The 21,670-nt window shown below is 42.2% G+C and overlaps 1 protein-coding gene across 1 annotated transcript in view; it reads right to left on the bottom strand.

Moving 5' to 3' along the window:
* Positions 1–21,670, bottom strand: part of ULK4 (unc-51 like kinase 4) — a 953,247-nt gene that overhangs the window by 221,334 nt on the left and 710,243 nt on the right. The gene's annotated exons all lie outside the window — the stretch shown is intronic.

Raw genomic sequence — 21,670 nt, 5'->3', positions numbered from 1 at the left:
TACTATTCTTATCAGTTTAATCCCTGTTACGTCCCCCTCATCAGGCCCTTTTTAGTCAAATGTATCGCCCACTGTCAGTCCCTTCGGGATCCATCCCTCATTCATCTTAATAAAGGTGAGGTAATCTAGACTTTTTTGACCTAGGCGACTTCTCTTCTCAGTGACAATACCTCCTGCTACACTGAAGGTCCTTTCTGACAGGACACTTGAAGCGGGGCAGGCCAGAAGTTCTATCGCAAATTGGGATAGCTCAGGCCACAGAGTGTAGATATCTGCAGTTAAGGCGAGGTAGTCTGCTACCTATCGGTGGAGTCGTTCTCTGAGGGTGGACCCCGAAGGGCTGTGGTGATGCGTAGGACTTACAAAGCTCTGCATGTCCTCCATCAACAACACGTCTGTAAAGCGTCCTGTCCTTGCCGGCGTGGTCGTGGATTACTTTCACCTCTTCCCCTGTTAGATTCCCGTTGTGCTGTGACATCACCCTTATACGCTGTGTAAAGCATACTTTTTAATTTATTTTGGAACTGCTGCATCCTTTCCGACTTGCGGTAAATCGGTAACATTTCAGGCACTTTCTGCTTATACCGGGGGTCTAGTACCGTGGACACCCAGTACAGGTCGTTCTCCTTCATCCTTTTTATACGAGGGTCCCTCAACAGGCACGACAGCATGAAAGACCCCATTTGCACAAGGTTGGATGCCGAGCTACTCATGTCCCGTTCCTCGTCCTCAGTGATCTCACTGAAGGTATGTTCTTCCCCCCAGCCACGTACAACAACACAGGTACCAGATAGGTGACAACGAGCACCCTGGGATGCCTGTTGTGGTTGGTCTTCCTCCTCCTCCTCGAAGCCACATTCCTCCTCTGACTCCTCTTCCTCACAATCCTCTTCCAGCGTTGCCGCAGGTCCAGCAAGCGATGCTGATAAGGCTGTTTCTGGTGATTATGGTGACCACAACTCTTTCTCTTCCTCTTCACGCTCATCTACGGCCTGATCCAGCACTCTTCGCAGGGCACGCTCCAGGAAGAAAACAAATGGTATGATGTCGCTGATGGTGCCTTCGGTGCGACTGACTAGGTTTGTCACCTCCTCAAAAGGACGTATGAGCGTCCAGTAACGTGGCAAAAAAAATCCCAGCTCCGCAGAGGCTGTCCTAGCACCCCGGTCATACAAATAGTCGTTAACGGCTTTTTCTTGTTGGAGCAGGCGGTCGAACATTAGGAGTGTTGAATTCCAACATGTCGGGCTGTCGCAAATCAAGCGCCTCACTGGCATGTTGTTTCGCCGCTGGATATCTGAAAAGTGCGCCATGGCCGTGTAGGAACGCCTGAAATGGCCACACACCTTCCTGGCCTGCTTCAGGACGTCCTGTAAGCCTGGGTACTTATGCACAAAGCGTTGTACAATCAGATTACACACATGTGCCATGCACGGCACATGTGTCAACTTGCCCAAATTCAATGCCGCCAACAAATTTCTTCCATTGTCACAAACCACTTTGCCGATCTCCAGTTGGTGCGGAGTCAGCCACTGATCCACCTGTGCGTTCAGGGCGGACTGGAGTGCTGGTCCAGTGTGACTCTCTGCTTTCAGGCAAGTCAACCCCAAGACAGCGTGAAACTGCCGTATCAGGGATGTGGAATAGTACCTGGGAAGCTGGGGGGGGGGGTGCGGTTGATGTGGAGCAAGATGCAGCAGCAGAAGAGGACTCAGCCGAGGAGGTTATGGAAGAGGATGGAGTAGGATGAGTAGAGGAGGTGGCAGCAGGCCTGCCTGCAAGTCATGGCGGTGTCACCAACTCCTCTGCAGAGCCACGCATTCCATGCTTGGCAGCCGTCAGCAGGTTTACCCAATGCGCAGTGTAGGTGATATACCTGCCCTGACCATGCTTTGCAGACCAGGTATCAGTGGTCAGATGGACCCTTGCCCCAACACTGTGTGCCAGACATGCCATTACTTCCTTTTGCACAATCGAGTACAGGTTGGGGATTGCCTTTTGTGCAAAGAAATTTCGGGCGGGTACCTTCGACTGCGGTGTCCCAATAGCTAAAAAATTTTGGAAAGCCTTAGACTCCACCAGCTTGTATGGTAAAAGCTTGCGGGCTAAGAGTTCAGACAAGCCAGCTGTAAGATGCAAGGGGGTGACTTTGTGACATTGGCTTCTTACGCTCAAACATGTCCTTGACAGACACCTGACTGTGGGCAGATGAGCAGGAACTGCTTAAGGCGAGAGACGGAGTGGCGGATGGTTGAGAGAGGGCAAGGAGGACAGCAGTGGTTGACGTGGCTGAAGATGCTGGACCAGGAGGAGGATGGCGGCTTTGAGTTTGTGTGCTGCTTGTACTCATGTGTTGATCCCATAGGTGTTTGTGATGTGCGATCATGTGCCTTCGCAAAGCAGTTGTACCTAGGTGGGTGTTGGACTTCCCACGACTCAGTTTCTTTTGGCACAGGTTGCAAATGGCATCGCTGTTGTCAGAGGCAGACGGCATTCTGGTGGTGGCAACAGCATGCGTTGATTGGTGTGCTGTCTGGCTGACCCCGGGTGCCGATGCATGCTGTCTGACTGTGCCACTAGCTCCTTGCGACGACCTCCCCCTGCTTCCAACTCGTCTCCTCCTCCTCTCTGTCTCCCCATCTGAACTTTCCCCCTGTTCTTCTTCTCTTCTAGCGGGCACCCACGTGACATCCACGGACGCATCGTCATCATCAACCGCTTCACTTGTATCTGACAACTCAGCAAAGGAAGCAGCAGCGGTTACAACATCATCATCATCACACCGTACGTCCATGTGTGTAATGCTGCCTGACTGAGACATATCCCTGTTATCTACATCCTGTGGCAATAATGGTTGCGCATCACTCATTTCTTCCAACTGATGTGTAAATAACTCCTCTGACAGATCAAGTGAAGCGGCTGTGGTGCTAGTGTTGGTAGTGGTGGCAGGCGGGCGAGTGGTAAGTTGAGAGGTGCCCGAAGCTAAGCTGGAGGAGGATGGTGCGTCAAGGTTCCGAGCGGAAGCTGTAGAAGATTGGGTGTCCTGTGTTAGCCAGTCAACTATGTCCTCAGAACTTTTCGAGTTCAGGGTACGTGGCCTCCGAATACTGGGCATTATTCTAGGGCCAAAGGGAATCACAGAACCACGACGGCCCCTGCGGGGTGGTCTGCCTCTGCCTGTCATTTTTTTTTCCATTAGTGGTAGTATGCGTGCAAGCTACTGTGACAACAGATATGAGTGGCACTGTGCACTGGCAGAAGTTGGCAGAGTAGACGCTGTAGGTCTGACACACACGCTTGCAGACAACTAACTGCTATTCAATCTATTACAGTCAATTTTTTATTTTTTTTAAAATGTACACTACTGTTACACCAGATATGAGTTGCACTGGTGTGACACTGTGCCCTGGCAGGCCCTGAAACGCACACGTGTGAAGGAAACTGACTGCTATTATTTCACAGTCAAATTTCTAGTTTTTTTTTTAATGTACACTACTGTTACACCAGATATGAGTTGCACTGGTGTGACACTGTGCCCTGGCAGGCCCTGAAACGCACAGGTATGAAGGAAACTGACTGCTATTATTTCACAGTCAAATTTCTAGTTTTGTTTTTTTAAATGTACACTACTGTTACACCAGATAGGAGTTGCACTGGTGTGACACTGTGCCCTGGCAGGCCCTGAAACGCACACATGTGAAGGAAACTGACTGCTATTATTTCACAGTCAAATTTCTAGTATTTTTTTTTTAAATGTACACTACTGTTACACCAGATATGAGTTGTACTGGTGTGACACTGTGCCCTGGCAGGCCCTGAAACGCACACGTGTCTAGGAAACTGACTGCTATTACATTACAGTCATTACAGTCAAAAAAGTTATTTTTTTTAAATGCAAGCTATTGTGACACCAGATATGAGTGGTGGCACTGGGCAAGTGGGCACAGTATACACTGTGAGCCTGACACACACGCTGGCAGGCAGGCAACTGCAATTAGGTTACACAAAAAAAAAGCAGACTGATTCTTTTATTTGGGGTGCTGTCCTTACAGCAGAGATCAGATGAGTCCTTCAGGACTGTAGTGGACACTGAATACACTAGCCTAGCTATCGATTTCCCTATTAAATCAGCAGCAGCTACACTGTCCCTCCTCTCACTAAGAATGCAGCTTCCGGGGGGGGGGGGGGGAGGGCGGGGCCTGGCCAGCATGGCGGACGTGAGCTCCCTGCATACAGCCTGCAAAGTGAGACCCACAGAGGGAATAATACCTTTGGAGGTTGCTCACTGAACACTTACCTGTTCCTGAACACCAGGGAGCTTCCCCGATCAAGTTTGTAGCAGCCTATGACTACGCACTGTCCTGCGGCCTATCTGCTCTGGGGGTTCTGTGGCAGGGAGAAGCGTCCGATCTCCTGGCCTGGAGCTCTCATCGTGTCTGCACCTCATATCTACAGCCCTGTTTCTCCCCCCCCCCCCCCCCTCTGGACCGGTGGGGGTTATCCTGGTCCCCACCAGGGAAAGGCTAAAGTAACCCACAAGGCTAAATGACCACTACTCACCCTGACAAAATGAGCCATCGTGTCACAGCTAAGATGGCCGCCACTCCAATCAAGCCCACACTGGGAAGATAAGTTCCATGCAGCCTTTGATGCTCTCTGTGCAGCCTTCTGGAATCGGATTGAATCATGGCAGAGGGCTTTGCTACTCACCTCACCTAGTATGGAAGAGATCTCCAGAGGTGCCCCAAAATGTGTAGTTCCTCTTGACATTTTGTTTCATAACTCTAAGTCTGTATTCCAAGTTTTGCATTGCACAATATGTCATTGTCACTACTTGTATGTTCACTGCACTTCAAAAATAAAGAATTAAAAAAATTAAAAAGGATGCAGCTTCCGAATGAATCTAAAATGGATGCTGTCCAGGAGGTGGGAGGGTCTGGGAGGGAGGGTCTGCTGCTGATTAGCTGGAATGTGTCTGCTGACTGTGAGGTACAGGGTCAAAGTTTACTCAATGATGACGAATAGGGGGCGGACCGAACATCACATATGTTCGCCCGCCGTGGCGAACGTGAACAAGCTATGTTCGCCAGGAACTATTCGCCTGCGAACTATTCGGGACATCTCTATTCACAGGTCGTCACAAAAACAAGATGGTACATTCAATTAACCAGGGAGTTGCTAAGCTAATTTACCCACAACCCACTGAAAACCAAACTGTAGACATCACAGACAGAGGTGATCAAAATGGAGGCACTAAGGTACTGACAGAGCCAGATTAAGGATGTCCAGGGCACTATGCAGTATGTCAGATTGAGGCCATCTCCTAGAGTGCTGGGCTTTGTTTCTGTAAATGTAGTGTGTGTTGACAGAGTGTTGTGTGTATGAAAGTGTGTGCAGTGACTGGGTGCCGTGTGTGGAGGAGGGTGAGAGCTATGTGGAGGAGGCTGTGTATGTTTGTATGTGCTGACTGAGTGTTGTGTATGGTAGCTGTGTGTGTAGGGGAATCTGAGTAGGGCTAAGTGTTGTATGTATACCCACCCCCCTCCTGTAAATATTCTCTAGTGGACCAATGGAGAGTGAGCAGGACTCTGTGGTACAGTGGCGGGTGAGCTAAATTCCTAATTGTCCAATAGGAAAGTTCCAATATTAAGTACAAAACACTGGTATTCAATCAATGAATCAGAGCTGTTCTGAGTCATCAAGAAGTGCCAGATGCTGCCGAGGATATTGGTAGAGAACGCAATTAGCAAAATAATGAGGAGGCGAAGGACTAAAGCCTGGTTCCAAGCTGGGCAATCTAGCTCTGGGTACTAAGATCTGGCATAAGGAAGAAATATAAATAAAGGCAAGTCACAATGGGAGAAGTATAACCAGTAAGATGCAAATGCATACGCAAAGGGAAACTAAAAGAAAAAAATCACGACAGTGCCGCTTTAAAGGGATTCTCCAATGCAAGGAAAACATATTAGTTTTCCTGGCACTGCAAGACCCTCTAGTGCCCCTCTACCTCCCACCTAAGTTAAAACCCATTCAGTTACTTACCGTAGTCCAGCGCCGATGTCCCTCGGCGCTGGGTCAGGCTCCACCTACGCTCCTCCCCCGCCGACGACAGCCGGCGGGGGGGGGGGGGAGAGATACTGCACATGCGCGGCTGTCGGCAGGGGGAGACCTAATTCATATGCGTACGAGCATTAGACCTACCCATAGGAAAGCATTGCATAATGCTTTCAATGCTTTCCTATGGGGATTTCGGCGACGCTGGAGGTCCTCAAATAGCGTGAGGACGTCCAGCGTTGTTTTAAACCACTTTTTGTGTTCTATGAACACGGAAGTGCCCTCTAGTGGCTGTCTAGTAGATTGCAATAATTACACTTGCAGGGTTAAGGGTAGTGGGAGTTGGCACCCAGACCACTCCAATGGGCAGAAGTGGTCTGGGTGCCTGGAATGTCCCTTTAAGCAAACTCAAAGTCATTAACAGCACAGTAGATGACATTCCAGTCCTTAACAAAACTTTTGTAAGATATTGTTTTAACAGTAAATATATTACACACACTTATAAGGATATCTCGAGGACATATCTAAGAAAATACAAATTATAATTATGTCACAGATATTGACTTGTTTACCAGTTTAATTAATTTTACTGTGTTTTTCACCACATAGATGTATTGTAAGCATCTGTAATTCTCTGTAGAACAGACTATGCCATTTATACAGATAAAAATAACATGTGCATTATCTTTCCCTCTTTCAAAAATTCAAGGTCATCACTGAATAGTAAGCTCTACAGATGCTGACACATCTAAAGATGCAACGTCAATTCACTTAGTTATTGAAATCATTTGCAGACTTGCCTGTTGGGACAGTTAAAGATTGAAGTAAAATCTATATCTCTGTGGATGCAGTCCTAATCTCCCCATAGTTTCACACCTCACGAGGGACTTAATAAAAGGGAATATATTCCTGTTCATAAATAATGCTGAGGAGCCCATCTTTGACACTGGTGGAACTGCAGATATCATAAGTGATTTCTCGTCTGCCTTCAATGCTATAGAATGATCATGTTTCATAAAGATTTGTACTTTCTGGCAGTTTGTACAAACCATATTATGGCTCATTGTATTTATCACGCACAGTTCTTATAATATACTGGCTAGATACTTATTTAGGCATGGTATTTTTCATGATATTACTCAAATGTGGGAAGATTATTTTATAAGGTTCAATTGCCATGCTATGAAACAAAGGGAAATAGATGACTGCCATGATAAGGGATAGACTAGAATATGTATATTATATTTGAGTTTTCAAGAAATTATCTCACTGTTCCTTCTAGAAATGTGCTCATTATTACTCAAAGAAATACATGCAAGGCAAAACGAAAGTACACCCTTTTTGAATTCTATGGTTTTACATATCAGTACATAATAACAACCATTTGTTCCTTAGCAGATCATAAAATTAGGTAAATACAACCTCGGATGAAAAACAACACATGGCATGTTACACTGTGTCATGATATATTTAACAAAAATAAAGCCAAACTGGAGAAGCCATGTGTGGAAAAACACCCTACCCTAGCTTGTAAAACCAGCCATAACTTGAAGCAATCATTTTCTGTATGACTTTATCAGTCTCTCACATCGTTGTGGAGAAAAACTGGCCCACTCTTCTTTACAACGTTGCTTCAGTTCATTAAGGTCTGCTGGCTTTTGTTTATGCACAGCTCTCTTAAGGTTCCGTCACAGTATTTCAATCAGGTTGAGCTCTGGACTTGATTGGTTCTTTTCTATTTTAGCCATTCTGTTGTTGATTTGCTAGTGTTTGGGATCATTTTCCTTTGCATGACCCAATTTCAGCCAAGCTTTAACAGTCGGACAGATGGCCTCACATTTGATTCTAGAATATTTCAGTATACAGAAGAGTTCATGGTCAACTCAATAACGGCAAGGTTTTCAGGTCTCGTGGCTGGAAAACCAACGGAAATCATCATCCCTCTACCACTGTGCTTGGCAGTCGGTATGAGGTGTTTATGCTAATTTTTGGCTTTGCCAAACGTGGTGCTGTGCATTATGGCCAAAAATGTCCATTTTGGTCCTATCTGTCCAAAGCAAATTGTTCCAGAAGTCTTGTGCTTTGTTCAGATGCAACTTTGAAAACCTAAGCCATGCTGCCACGTTCTTTTCAGAGACAAGAGGCTTTCTCTTGGCAACCCTTCCAAACAAACCATACTTGTTCAGTCTTTTTCGAATTGCTCTGTCATGAACAGTTTTTTTCCAATTTCTATGAGTGTTGCACAGTCTGACTTTGGGGTGAATTTGCTGTGACGTCTACTCCTGAGATGATTGGCAACTGTGTTGAATGTTTTTCACTTTTGAATAATCTTTCTCACTGTAGATTGATGGACTTTAAATTGTTTGCAAATGGCTTTTTTAACCCATCCCAGTTAGATGGGCAGCAACAATTGCTTCTCTAAGATCGTTGCTGAGGTCTTTCCTCCTTGGCATTGTATTAACACACACCTGGATGCTCCAGATCAGCAAACTGCTAAAACTTTTGCATTTATAGAGGTCATCACACTTGCAGATGATCAATAAATTAAGGGCATTTGATTAGCAGCATGTCTGCTACTTAGCCTCTTAATTCTTATGGAAGCAGCAATGGTGCACTTAGTTGTTCACAGAGTGTTTCTCAAGTTTTGCTTTATTTTTGTTAAATAAATTGTGACACGGTGAATTGCTATGTGTGGTTGTTCATCTGATGTTGTATTTACCTAATTTTAAAACCTGCTTAGGAACAGATGATTGTTATGTCCTGATATATAAAACCATATTTACCAGCCATATCACTGACAGCACACTTAATTCTGTTTTTCATGTGATCAGTATGAACCCAAGATTATTGAGGTTATTCTGATACAGATGTTTATAACAGAGTTTTAACGTACATTTTATAGGTTTTCCCTTCAATCGTGAAACACTGGTTGCACCTAGGCAAATAAAAATAGAGAATCCACAAGTTCAGATGATGATGAGCCAGTGGCCTCCATCAGTAAAATAATGTTCCAGGCATCCACGTGTAACAAATGTTTAAATTAGAGTAATGTAATTGTGCTGAATGTTTTCCTTTTTAATACATGTTTTTTTTATGTGTTTTTAAATAATGAGCCAACAATATGCTTTATAAAACCACCTTTCTGTCTCTCCTTTCAAATCTACCACATATAATTTTTCGATCCAACAAACACAGCCCTATTTGATATCAAGTACAGCTGTACTAACCTGAAAGGCTCCACAAGATTTCTCCTTAATGAGCACTAAGCTCTCCCACAGAAAGTCATGGTGCGCTAGGGATTTTTTCTGATCCTATCTCTGGACTGGTAAAAGCTCAGTGGAAATGTTACAAAACATAGTATAATTATTTATTTTCAGTATATTTAATGTATTTTGCATATTATTATGTATCAATAAGAGGATGAGGAAAGGGGCCATCTCCAAATCATTTCATATTGGATTACCTGTTCTTTAGCTACATGGGGCAAAGTAATGTTTTACTTGGCTTTAATAAATTTAGGTGGTTGGTTGGCACAAGGGTCGATAGAGCTGAATATATATATATATATATATATATGCCAAAAAAAAAAAAGTAGTTTTATCTGTTCATCGTCCATTAGTCAATATCATGGGCTGCTAACCAGGTCAAATCTAAAGGAATGGTATTTTAAATGGACCTATTTATGTGAATGTGATGATCACATACATGAAATTCAATTAAGCATAAAGTGATATTGAGAAAAATGAGAATTACAAGTATGAAGCTTGTGGATCTAATAAAATGGTAAGAACACAGTAACAAGAGATTCTGTAACATAAACATTTTAAACATTTTAAGATTACATGTTATCCAAATGGAAATATTGTACCTTTTAATGACAGGAAAACTGAATTACTGCTGCATGCTTGTAAAAGAATACAACAAACAATTCACACAAGCCTTCTTAAATTATTGGAAAAGCAATGTCATAGATATTGTGGGGGAGTAGATGCAGAAGAGTCAGCAGTTGTTGCTACAGACTATCCTGAACAGTTGAATTATCAAACAAATCTATTTATATTAATATTGATTAAATACAGTTTTACAGTGTACCTCTATGACTGCATGCAAATTCTAACAACGCTCAAATAGTTATCTTAGAAAGCTTTTGCTTACTTGCATATGTTTTAGTCTTCCTAAGTCAAAGCGTGATCCAACGATGTAGCAAATATTTACTGTGTCACCCGTACCTCACGGATTTACACTCATATCCTTATACTCTTATTGTATATATAACAGGGACAGGGAACTGGTCCCCAGCTTGGGATCCAGACCTTTCTCTATACACTGTTTGTCCTTCCTCCATGAGATACAGCAACCCCAAATGATTGGTTTGGTCTTCTTTGCACCTCATTAGCAAGGACTAATGAGCTTAGTTCCACGTTCAAATTAACCTTTTAACTTCAAGAAATATCTACCCTAGAAATACCTTTGAAATGTCTAAGTACTAACTAATTTGAAGTAGACTGTCTCTTATAGATCTCTTCAACATTTACCAGATAAATAATATACTTAATGTTCTTTCTGTCCTTGTCCTCAATTTATCGTAATAATTGCTGGAGGTTGATAAATATCCTCCCACTATAAGCTATTTTACTGCCCCACACTACAGCACTGCATTCCAATGTATCTTCTTAGTCTGAATTAGTTTTTGTGTATATATTGTTTTCAACGTGTGAAAATGGAAAATGATGCTTCAGCAATACCAAACATTAGTCATTTTACATTTAGAAACATTGCATTTAATATACTTTTGTGTTAAAACTTTTCTGAACCTTCCCTGAAAACAACTTTACAGTTCTTCCCAGGGAAAGCTTACAGCTATTTACAAGCCATTTAGCACTTAATTAACACCTCTGTTTGTGTCTTCAGTACTCCTTGGGGTATTAAAAGTTCATAAGTTTTCCATTGCCTAACTTCTCTATCATTAAAGAACAGATGTCCTGAATAAATGATTTCTGGTCTATCAAAACTTGAGAAGGCATTATTTCAGCGGAATGACGACACAGCCCAATTTATAAGCCATTACTTAATCAGAGAACATTACTTTTCTGTTATCAGGTTAATTATCACTTTGAGATGAATACGATTGACTTTCCTTGATTAGAATTTTGAGAGACCTTTATTCTTGATACAAATCTCACTCTTTTTTTTCATGAGCAAGTGGAATATTTTTACTAGGGAAAGGATGGCCATAAATTGAGTCTGGTTCTTGCATGCATCTCTCAAAGATAAATGAGAAAATCAAAATTAAAAGAAAATAAAAAATCTGAAAAAGCATTTCCCAAATATATGCTTAAAGGAACACTATAGTCACCTAAATTACTTTAGCTAAATAAAACAGTTTTAGTGTATAGATCATTCCCCTGCAATTTCACTGCTCAATTCACTGACATTTAGGAGTTAAATCACTTTGTTTCTGTTTATGCAGCCCTAGCCACACCTCCCCTGGCTATGATTGACAGAGCCTGCATGGAAAAACAGATGTAATTTACCTTAAATAATTGTGTCTCAATCTCTAAATTGAACTTTAATCACATACAGGAGGCTCTTGCAGGGTCTAGCAAGCTATTAACATAGCAGGGGATAAGAAAATCTTAATGAAACAGAACTTGCAATAAAGAAAGCCTAAATAGGCTAGTGTTTATGGAAGGCTGTGCAAGTCACATGCAGGGAGGTGTGACTAGGGTTCATAAACAAAGGGATTTAACTCCTAAATGGCAGAGGATTGAGCAGTGAGGCTGCAGGGCATGTTCTATACACCCAAACTGCTTCATTAAGCTAAAGTTGTTCAGGTGACTATAATGTCCCTTTAAAGGGACACACATCTGAGATTCCTGTACAACTAAAGGCTAAATAAAAGTTACCTATAGGCTGCTTGAGAAAAACCTGAGGAAATGTCTTGAAGGGAGTCTACATTTCAGATAAAGCAAAGGTGACAGCAACATATATCAGCTGGGTGAATTGTGTATAGGGGAGCATTGGACATAGAAGTTGGGTTCATGGGTGTAGGACGGGAAGGATATGTGTTGTAGTCATCAATAGGTAATATTGCTGGTGAGAGAATAGGGGCAATTTGGCCGTGAGGTGGAAAAATAGGTTACATTATGGTAGGGTAAATGTGGTAAGACACAGAACATACGATGCAGTGGTGGGGGAAATTTGGTAGGGTAGGATAGTTTGGTTATGGAAGCACATTAGACCTCCCCATAGGTCGTCATTGAATCAATGTTTTCCTATGGAGAAAAATCTGACTCTGGAGGTCCTCATGCATACTAGACCAAAGGTTCGTTTCAATTCAGATTAGGTAGACAGCCACAGAGGGCAGACTTAGAGTTGCAATGTAAACATTGCAGTTTCTTTGGAACTGCAATGTGTTTATTTTTTTTTTACATTCTTTATTTTTGGTAGTGCATGTTTAACAGATAAGCTTTTGTAGACATTATTACATGAGTATACGTAATGCATTTGAAGTCGGAGGAACTGCACTTTTTATAATGACATGCTGGTCTTAACCCCTTAATTACACATGACATGTGTGGCATGTCATGATTCCCTTTTATTCCAGAAGTTTGGTCCTTAGAAACATAAGAAACCATGGCATGTGTACAGTGGTAAAGATTGAAACGTTGAATCTGCACAATGTTTGGTAAAGAGAAACAAGCTTTGCAACTGTAGGTTAAGTGAACAATTGAATACACCACCCTGGGCAGCCCCAGTGAGACAGTAGGGATATCCCAACATAAATGGTATCATAAGTGAGGGAATATAATCACCTGATACATGCCCTCCTTCTGCTCTGTTGGTGCCCTGCTTTGAGACAGGGTTGTGCACAGTCAACGCAGCCTTCTCCGACAGAGATATGTGGACATGGGTAAGTAGCTTAAATTGATCGCTCTACCACGAAGCACTTAGAGAAGACATCCAGCCACCATCTCAGCCAGGCCCCACCCCTGGAACTGCAATGTTTTACATTGCAGCACTAAGTGCAATTGGGACAGCGCACCCAGACCACTTAAATTAGCTGAAATTAGTACAGTGTCCCTTTAAGAAATGTTTTTCTTTTCTTAGTTCTGCGTGGCATTTTAATTGTGAATGTCATAATACTGTAAGTTTTTACTGCAATAAAATACACATTTGTGTTCAACAATGTCTCATGAGTACAGGAGACATGTACTCTTTGGAGTTTTGGAAAGTTACAGGGTCAAATTTAAGGCTTTTCCCTTTCCAGTTATAACAGATTGAAACGTTGTCAGATGGGCTATGTTGTCTTTGAGACCGGATGGCTGCCCAGGAATGAAAATTACCCCTATCATGGCCTACCATTTGAAAAAGTAGACAATTCAGGGTATTCAAAATTGGATCTGCCCAGTCTTTGTAGTAGCCACTTAGACACAAATACTGCATGGGGCAGGTAAGTATAAATACTGCTGGCGGCCACTGATCAGCAGGGCGTTCTATACTGCTCTGCGGTGTTAAAGCACGGCTTCCACAGGACTGCATAGGATATGCTGTGGTGTAAAGAGGTTAAGCACTTGCTGCATCCTAAGATTCATGTAAAGCTGGAGATCAACCACCTGGACAGTACTTGAAGGACATTACTAGTAGCTGATCATGTATGTCCTCTGTACACGGAGAAAGGTTAAAGGATCAAGAACAGAACTTTGTACTGAGTAACCAAGGGAATGAGCTATATATTTTCATTTTATTTTTTTGTAAATGAAATGCAAACTATGCTATTGAGAATAAACACTCCGTGTCCCATTCTATATAAGACAGCATGCCACACGGTCTATGAACAGAATAGTCTTCCATTTCCGATTATTGTTCAGTAATCCAACCCTACATCTTTATGGAGAAAGGTTGCTATGAGCAGCATTAGTATACAAAGCACTCAATATGCAGATATGCATAAAGAAAATGCTCTCAAGCAGCTGCAATGTGAAAAGCTGTAAGTGTACATATAACCTTCAGAAACATTCTGGTAGAACTGCATCACCGGCAATATCAAGCATGTCACTCAGTAAAGATATTTCATAAACCGTGCGGTGGCATATTCTGCCTGGAAAAAATAACCAGATGTAGTTTATAAGACCTACACACATAAACAGAAAATGTATAACAGCATTAACCCCTTAAGGACTGAGACAGTTGTGCACGTTGTGATCAAAACAAAACGTAAACAAAAATTGGAATTTGCGCTATATGTCTGTTCACCCGTAATTCACCTTTTTCATATTAAGTGCACCCACACTTAGTAGATATAATTTTGTTCAGGAGAAAGAGGGCTTTAATTTTACATGAACTATTCGTATATGAAACATAATTCATTTGAGAATTTTTTTTTTTTTTTTTAGTTCTGCATGTCATAATACAGTTAGCTTTTACTGCAATAAAATCAGGGCCGCCATCAGGGCATGACAACCGTGACAATTGTCACGGGCCCAGCAGTCCTGGTGGCCCGCACCGGGCCCCACACGCTGATGGGGCCCATCAGGTGGCCCAGGCATTTAGGGCCACCCAATGGGCCCTATTATCTTCAGGGGCCCGGTCAGCGCTGTAATAGCGCGACCGGGCCCCTTTAAAAAAAAATGCAGCCGGAAAGCAAGTGCTGCTGGGAGGAAGTGACGTCTGGTCACTTCCTCCCAGTTTACTCCACGCGGGAAGGAGGAGAGGAAGGCCGCGAGGAGAGGCAGCCGACTCACATCATCCCCAGCCACCCTCCTGCGATGAAATGGAAAGGAAGAGAGGAGGGTGGCTGAAAATGAGGTGTGTGTATGTGTGCATGCCAGTGTGTGTATGTATGCCAGTGTATGTATGTCAGTGTATGTGTGTATACCAGTGTATGTATGTGTGTATGCCAGTGTATGTATGTATGCCAGTGTATGTGTGTATGCCAGTGTATGTGTGTATGCCAGTGTATGTATGTATGCCAGTGTGTGTCTGTATGTATGCCAGTGTGTGTCTGTATGTATGTATGCCAGCGTGTGTGTGTGTGTGTGTATGTATGTATGTATGTATGTATGCATGCATGCCTGTCAGTATGTATGTATGTATATATCAGTATGCAGTATGTGTATGTATATGTATGTTTGTCAGTATGTATGTCTGCATGTGTATGTCTGTTTCAGTATTTGTATCTGTTAGTGTGTGTGTATTCCTGTGGGCGGGATTTGGAGGCGGGCCCTGTGGGTGGGCTTGAAGGGGGGCCCAGACCTTGAGCTGTGTTAGGGGCTCCAAAATTTCTGATGGCTGCCCTGAATAAAATGCACATATTTGTATTCAGCAAAGCCTTGCAGATACAACAGTAACCCCCATTTACAGGTTTTATGGTGTTTTGGAAAGTTACAGGGTCAAATATAGCATGTTTCATTCTTCAGTTGATACAATTTGTCAGACTGGTTATGTTGCCTTTGAGACTGTATCATAGCCCAGGAATGAGAATTACCCCCATGACGGCACACCATTTACAAAAGTAGACAACCCAGGGTATTCAAAATGGGTTATGTCCAGTCTTTTTTAGTAGCCACTTAGTGAAGTTAGTCACATACACTTAGGATGACATTATTTATATATATACACATACATATTATACATAGATATATATGGATCTCATATACATAAATATATATATATATTTTTATTTAATTACTAATATCATTTATTTTCTTTATCAGAAGCAGGGAGACTGCCTGACAGTTTAGGCAGTCCCCCTGCAGACATACACCTACTGTGGCCATGTGACGCTCTGTTAGACCAATCACATGGCCTGCAGGGGCCTAGTTTGCTGAGGGGGGACTGTCTTGGCTGTCAGACAGTCCCCCCAGACCGGGAGGAACGGCTATCACCATTCAAGGACCACCCCTTAGAGCCACCCCTTCAAGGACGGCATAGAACGCCCACCGTCCTTAAGGGGTTAAAGCAAAAGTATCTCTGAAAGTGTCAATTTCTAATTTGTCACCACAGTAAATGTTACAGAACCACTTACTCGGGTGAATAGAGCAGTGGAAGTATAGATACTTTAACAATCAAAACAACCTTATGCAAAGTGATTTAACTTCTAAGTAGTATCAAATGAAGCAGGTAGACTGCAGATCTGTAAACCAAAGCAGATTTATTAAACTAAAGTTGTTTTGGTGCTTAAAGAATCCCTTTAATCACACATTAGCCTTCAGGCTCTAGCAAGCTATTAACAGAGCAGAAGATAAGGAATTCAATTGTTTTATATGGATATCTGATAATTACTGGGAATACTGGGAATCCTTTGTGGCTTGATAACAACATACACTTGTGTCAGTTTAAGTAGTTCACCATACACGATTAACAAAGGAGAGTGGGAATACTGCAAGAAACTAGGTCAAATGCTTCATATATAAAGTTATAGGTAACACATTGTAAAGATATGTATGAATTCCATCAAATATAACATTTCAAAGAACACATGCGTTGATTCATAAGAAGGACAAAGTAAAAATTGTAAATGTTATACATCTTTCAGTTTTTACTGGACTGGAAAAAAAAATCTTATCTGGACGTTTTCCATGTATGCTTAAAATATGCTAAAACCACCACTTTTGCAAGTAGTTTTTAAAATTTTCACACAACGTTGCAGTCGACGTTTCAGTCTGATCTTGAAAAAAGTATTTTACAGACTGAAACATCGACTGGAACGTTGTGTGAATTTGTAATTGCTCAATAAAGCAACAGATGAAATTTACTCTGAAAGACTCCTGAGTGCTCTCTACTGGTATCGTATACAATTTGGTTGGAGACAGCACCGGAGCATTAAAAGACTGGAAGCATCGAGTGCTGGGACCTGGGACGTATATATATATCTATCTATATATATATATATATATATATATATATATATATTTTTTATTTTTTATTTTTTGCATTGACCTATAATTGTATATAGCAAAACCTCCATGCAATGAATGCAAACAGGGAAATATATTAGAAATATATCAAAAGATAAAATAAACCAGGAGCTAAATGAGTGGATAATACAACTTCATATAATCAATATATAGTAAAGTCTTTGTATAAGTCCAATCATTCTGCAATAGGGCCCCCCAGCTCTGTATTGTCTATTTACATAGCAGGGATAGGCACTCCCCTTTTGCTACATTCCGTGCATGATTGGACTTATACAAAGACTTTACTATATCCATGCATTCATTTTGAATTATCATGACTCTATATGGACATTTTGGTATGGTTTTAGATTTTTAACTTTTTTATATATCGATTATACGAAGTTGTATTATCCACTCATTTAGCTCCTGGTTTATTTTATCTTTTGTTATATTCCTACTTACCTTTTAAAGAGGATTGTTGACCTCTTTTTAACCAGTTTTTGAGCTAGTTACTTCTGCTATTAATTCTTGTACTTTTACTCACTCTACTCCTGGTTTTGGTATATTTTTTGCTATTTTAAGTTACCGTTTTACTGTACTTTTAATATCATTCTGTATACTGTGCTCCTTACCCTTTTTAGGAAAATATATTAAATTTGACATATAAGTTGACAAGGTCACTGTGACAAAATCGCTTTCCCTCCTGCCCATCAACTATGATCCAGGTCTTAGACACTGTTGGGTGAGACCCTGTCCAGCCACCATTAGCAGCTTTCCCTGGGTGACTCTGGTTAGGCACTTTCCCTTCATTCAAATGGAAACGAATGCTAGCTCCCTGGCTGCAGTTCCCAAGAATGGTCCTCAGCGATACAAAGCCACGACCGCTATAGAACTAATTTCAACATGAATACTTTGTGTGTCCCTGTTCACCTCAGCGGTACTTAGCCGCAAAGGTTATGGAACGGTTTTCGGCATGAGGTAACCGTGGAGTTCCCAGACTACTTAATCCGGGTTTTGAAGCACTTTGAACCACTTTGCAACTTGCCGGGAGAGCGCTTTTTTGAGGGAATGTGCCTGAGAGTAAGGGGAACAAACGCTCCCTGAGAGGCAGGCGGAGCACCCCATATTGCGGGTGAGGAGCTCCCAAAAGATGACCAGCAAAAGCACCAAAACGCCCTTGAACTATTTTAGGCATAGGACCACGTGTGCGGCCAGTCAGAACTTAAACACGGTGGCGTTTCACCTACACTGCATGGATCTGAGCGCTATTTGGAGAACTTGGGTGTTTAGATTAGGGCTATTTGGGGATGTATGATATGTGAGGTTATTGTATATTTTTATGATGGTTTGGGGTACTCTTATGTTTTTATGTTTTGTGTCGGGCTCTCTGTTCCTGGGAGATAATTAGCTTACCAGTCAATTATCTCCCAGGAACAGAGATTCCAGGGAAGGGGCTTGTGTTAAATACAATGAAGACCCCATGCTGGGGTCTGTGCATAAAAGGCAGTGTTTGGCTCATTAAAATCAGTTGTACTCCCAGAATTATGTGTCATCTAGTTAATGGGAGGAGAAAGGGCTAATCACAGCTCAGGCCCTTGTTCCAGCGGGGAAAGTCCTTGTAAGGACTAGAACTCCCAGGACTGTGTGTTGTCCAGTCCCTGGGAAAGAATAGAGCTAGTTCCCTATCCTATTCCAGGAGGACCCCAGTCAAGCCATGGTGACTGGGGCAGAAGCGCTGCGGTTTCCCCTGGTTCCAGCTAGGAAGTGATGCTTGGCGGAGGTACCCAGCCGGGGTACTGGGAGCTCCGCCACAGTCACAACACATCATATAATGTTATGAACACAGTGTAATTTGCCACTAGGGTATTCTATTTTTGTTTTTTCTAGACCATTTAAATGTCACCGGTGTCACCTTGGTTTCCAACAAGGTTAAGGACACTAGACATTTTGAACTTATTGAGTTGTGTTATTTATCACAACTAAAAGTTAAAGGAATACTATAGCTTTAGGGATATAAACAAGTATTTATAATGCTATAGTGTTCCTCTAACTACGTAAGTGCCCCTATGTAGTTGTCAGATTTACTTACCTTGCATGTTTAGGTATGTGGGTCCCCATAGGGAAGCATTAGGAAGCTAATGCACATGCACAGTAAACCACTATACTATACTCCCCACCAGGGAGTATAGCTGACATCAATCTCAAGATTAAAGGAAGCCATAGTCATTATGTAAAAAAATGCAATATAAATAATACATTATTCTGAAGTGTAAATTACTGCTAATAACATTACTCCTCAATGGTATTATTCACCCATAATACACACTTCTGATATGTATGCATGTATGTATATGCATTCGGCATCCTGTGGTAAATATTATAAAATCTGTCCCAGGCACAGCTCTGAAACATTGCGTACACACAACTCTCCCAGAATATATAAAGAGGAAAAACCATATTCACTATAGGATTTGCCTCAGGATATGTAGTTTTGGAAGACCAATGTATTCAGGAATTTATTTGAATACATTAGAGGGGATTTTTTTTAAATCTTGTCACAAGTTTAATGTGTGCATCGTGTTTACCATAATTAATTAAATGATCAGTAACTTTCTCTAACTTAAGTTGTACTATAGTTATCTCTTGGGTATTCCAGAACAGGAGGTGTTCACAACTAATTAAAAATAGCAGAGAGGGAATGCACTCTCTTATCCATTGCTGTATACCTGTCAGGATTACTGTTTGATCCAGCACGTAGAACTGTATAGCACGAATGACAAATAAGTAACGTATTACCGGTCCTTAGAATGGCCAGATTTAACGTACATAGAATAGTCAAAATACTAGCCGAGGTCAGGGAACACAGAAAGGGACACAGCGATGAGGAAAGCCAGGAGTCAGGATACCAGAATATAGAGAAGTCAATAAACAAAGCCAAAGTCAAAAACCAGGTAGAAAACTAATAACAGGAACACACTCTCTGACAACCACAAGGGAAACCACGACAGGGCACTGAGCAGGATGAGAACTGGGCCTAAATACCCCTCCTTTAGTTCTGATAGGCTGTAACCGGCCTTTGACCCCAAAGTCAGTTACCAGGTTTCATTTGCATAATTGCTGCTCAGCATTAACCCTTCTGTGGATTAGGTTGCTGCTCGGCACAACTTTTCCTGTGTGGACAGTAAATGTCATGAACCACTTTTCTATAAGCAGATGAATACGTGACATCAGGTTTCATTTGCACAATTGCTGCTCAGCATTAACCCTTCTGTGGATTAGGTTGCTGCTCGGCACAACTTTTCCTGTGTGGACAGTAAATGTCATTAACCACTTTTCTATAAGCGGATGAATACGTGACCATACCAATGTGAATTAGTACTGTATCTGTTTGAATAAGACATAAAGAAATAGTTTTGTTCAAATATTGAACATGGTTATAATTACATTGCTAAAAATAAGACAAAAGGAAAGCAAGGAGCTTTTAGTAAAAGTCATATGAAATACTTATTTTACATTATGTATGATTAACAAAACATTGCTACTATCACTTACAACAGGAGGAAACCACAGCCTAAAATAGCATAAAAGAAAAGATTTAAAAAAGAAAAGATTTGTCACTGTTGACATTTGGATCCGTTATTTTTTCCTATTGTATCTCTAATGGAAGTATAGGAAAATCTGGAAGAACAGATTATAGTGTAAAACTAGGATAAAGAACTCTGATAAATAGAGGCATTGGTGGGCCACAGGTAGAGTGATAAAGATGGGAAGATGGCAAGATAGGTTAGGTGAGAGTTGGGGAGAGACTTGTAAAAAAAAAATACCGTATATACTCGAGTATAAGCCGACCCGAATATAAGCCGAGGCCCCTAATTTTATCCCAAAAAACTGGGAAAACTTATTGACTCGAGTATAAGACTAGGGTGGGAAATGCAGCAGCTACTGGTAAATTTCTAAATAAAATTAGATCCTAAAAAAAATATATTAATTGAATATTTATTTACAGTGTGTGTATAATGAATGCAGTGTGTGCGTATGTGTATGAGTGCAGCGTGTGTGTATGAGTGCAGTGTGTGTGTGCATGAATGCAGTGTGTGTGTGTATGAATGCAGTGTGTGAATGCAGTGTGTGCAGGGCCGGTGCAAGGATATTTGCCGCCGTAGGCAAAAAAATTTTTGCCGCCCCCTCCCCCCCCCATATGTCCTGACTTCCCCTCCTCCTCCCTCAGTGGTCCTTACCTCCCCACCCCCGTGTTCCTTCACCCCCCCCCAGTGGTCCTGACTCACCCCTCCCCTAGTGGTCCTTACCCTCCCCTCCCCTAGTGGTCCTTACTTCCCCCTCCCCTCCCATAGTGGTCCTTATCCCACCCCCTCCCTCTCATAGTGGTCCTTATCCCCCTTCTCCCTCCCATAGTGTTCCTTATCCCGCACCATCCCTCCCATAGTGGTCCATATACCCCCCCTCCCTCCCATAGTGGTCCTTATACCCCCCCTCCCTCCCATAGTGGTCCTTATCCCACCCCCTCCCTCCCATAGTGGTCCTTATCCCACCCCCTCCCTCCCATAGTGGTCCTTATCCCCCCCCTCCCTCCCATAGTGGTCCTTATCCCCCCCCTCCCTCCCATAGTGGTCCTTATCCCCCCCTCCCTCCCATAGTGGTCCTTATACCCCCCTCCCTCCCATAGTGGTCCTTATACCCCCCTCCCTCCCATAGTGGTC

Source organism: Pelobates fuscus, chromosome 4 (genome assembly GCF_036172605.1).
Source record: "Pelobates fuscus isolate aPelFus1 chromosome 4, aPelFus1.pri, whole genome shotgun sequence".
Taxonomy (NCBI): Eukaryota; Metazoa; Chordata; class Amphibia; order Anura; family Pelobatidae; genus Pelobates; species Pelobates fuscus.
Note: the sequence above shows the minus strand (reverse complement) of the source record. Positions and strands in the feature narration are given on the sequence as shown.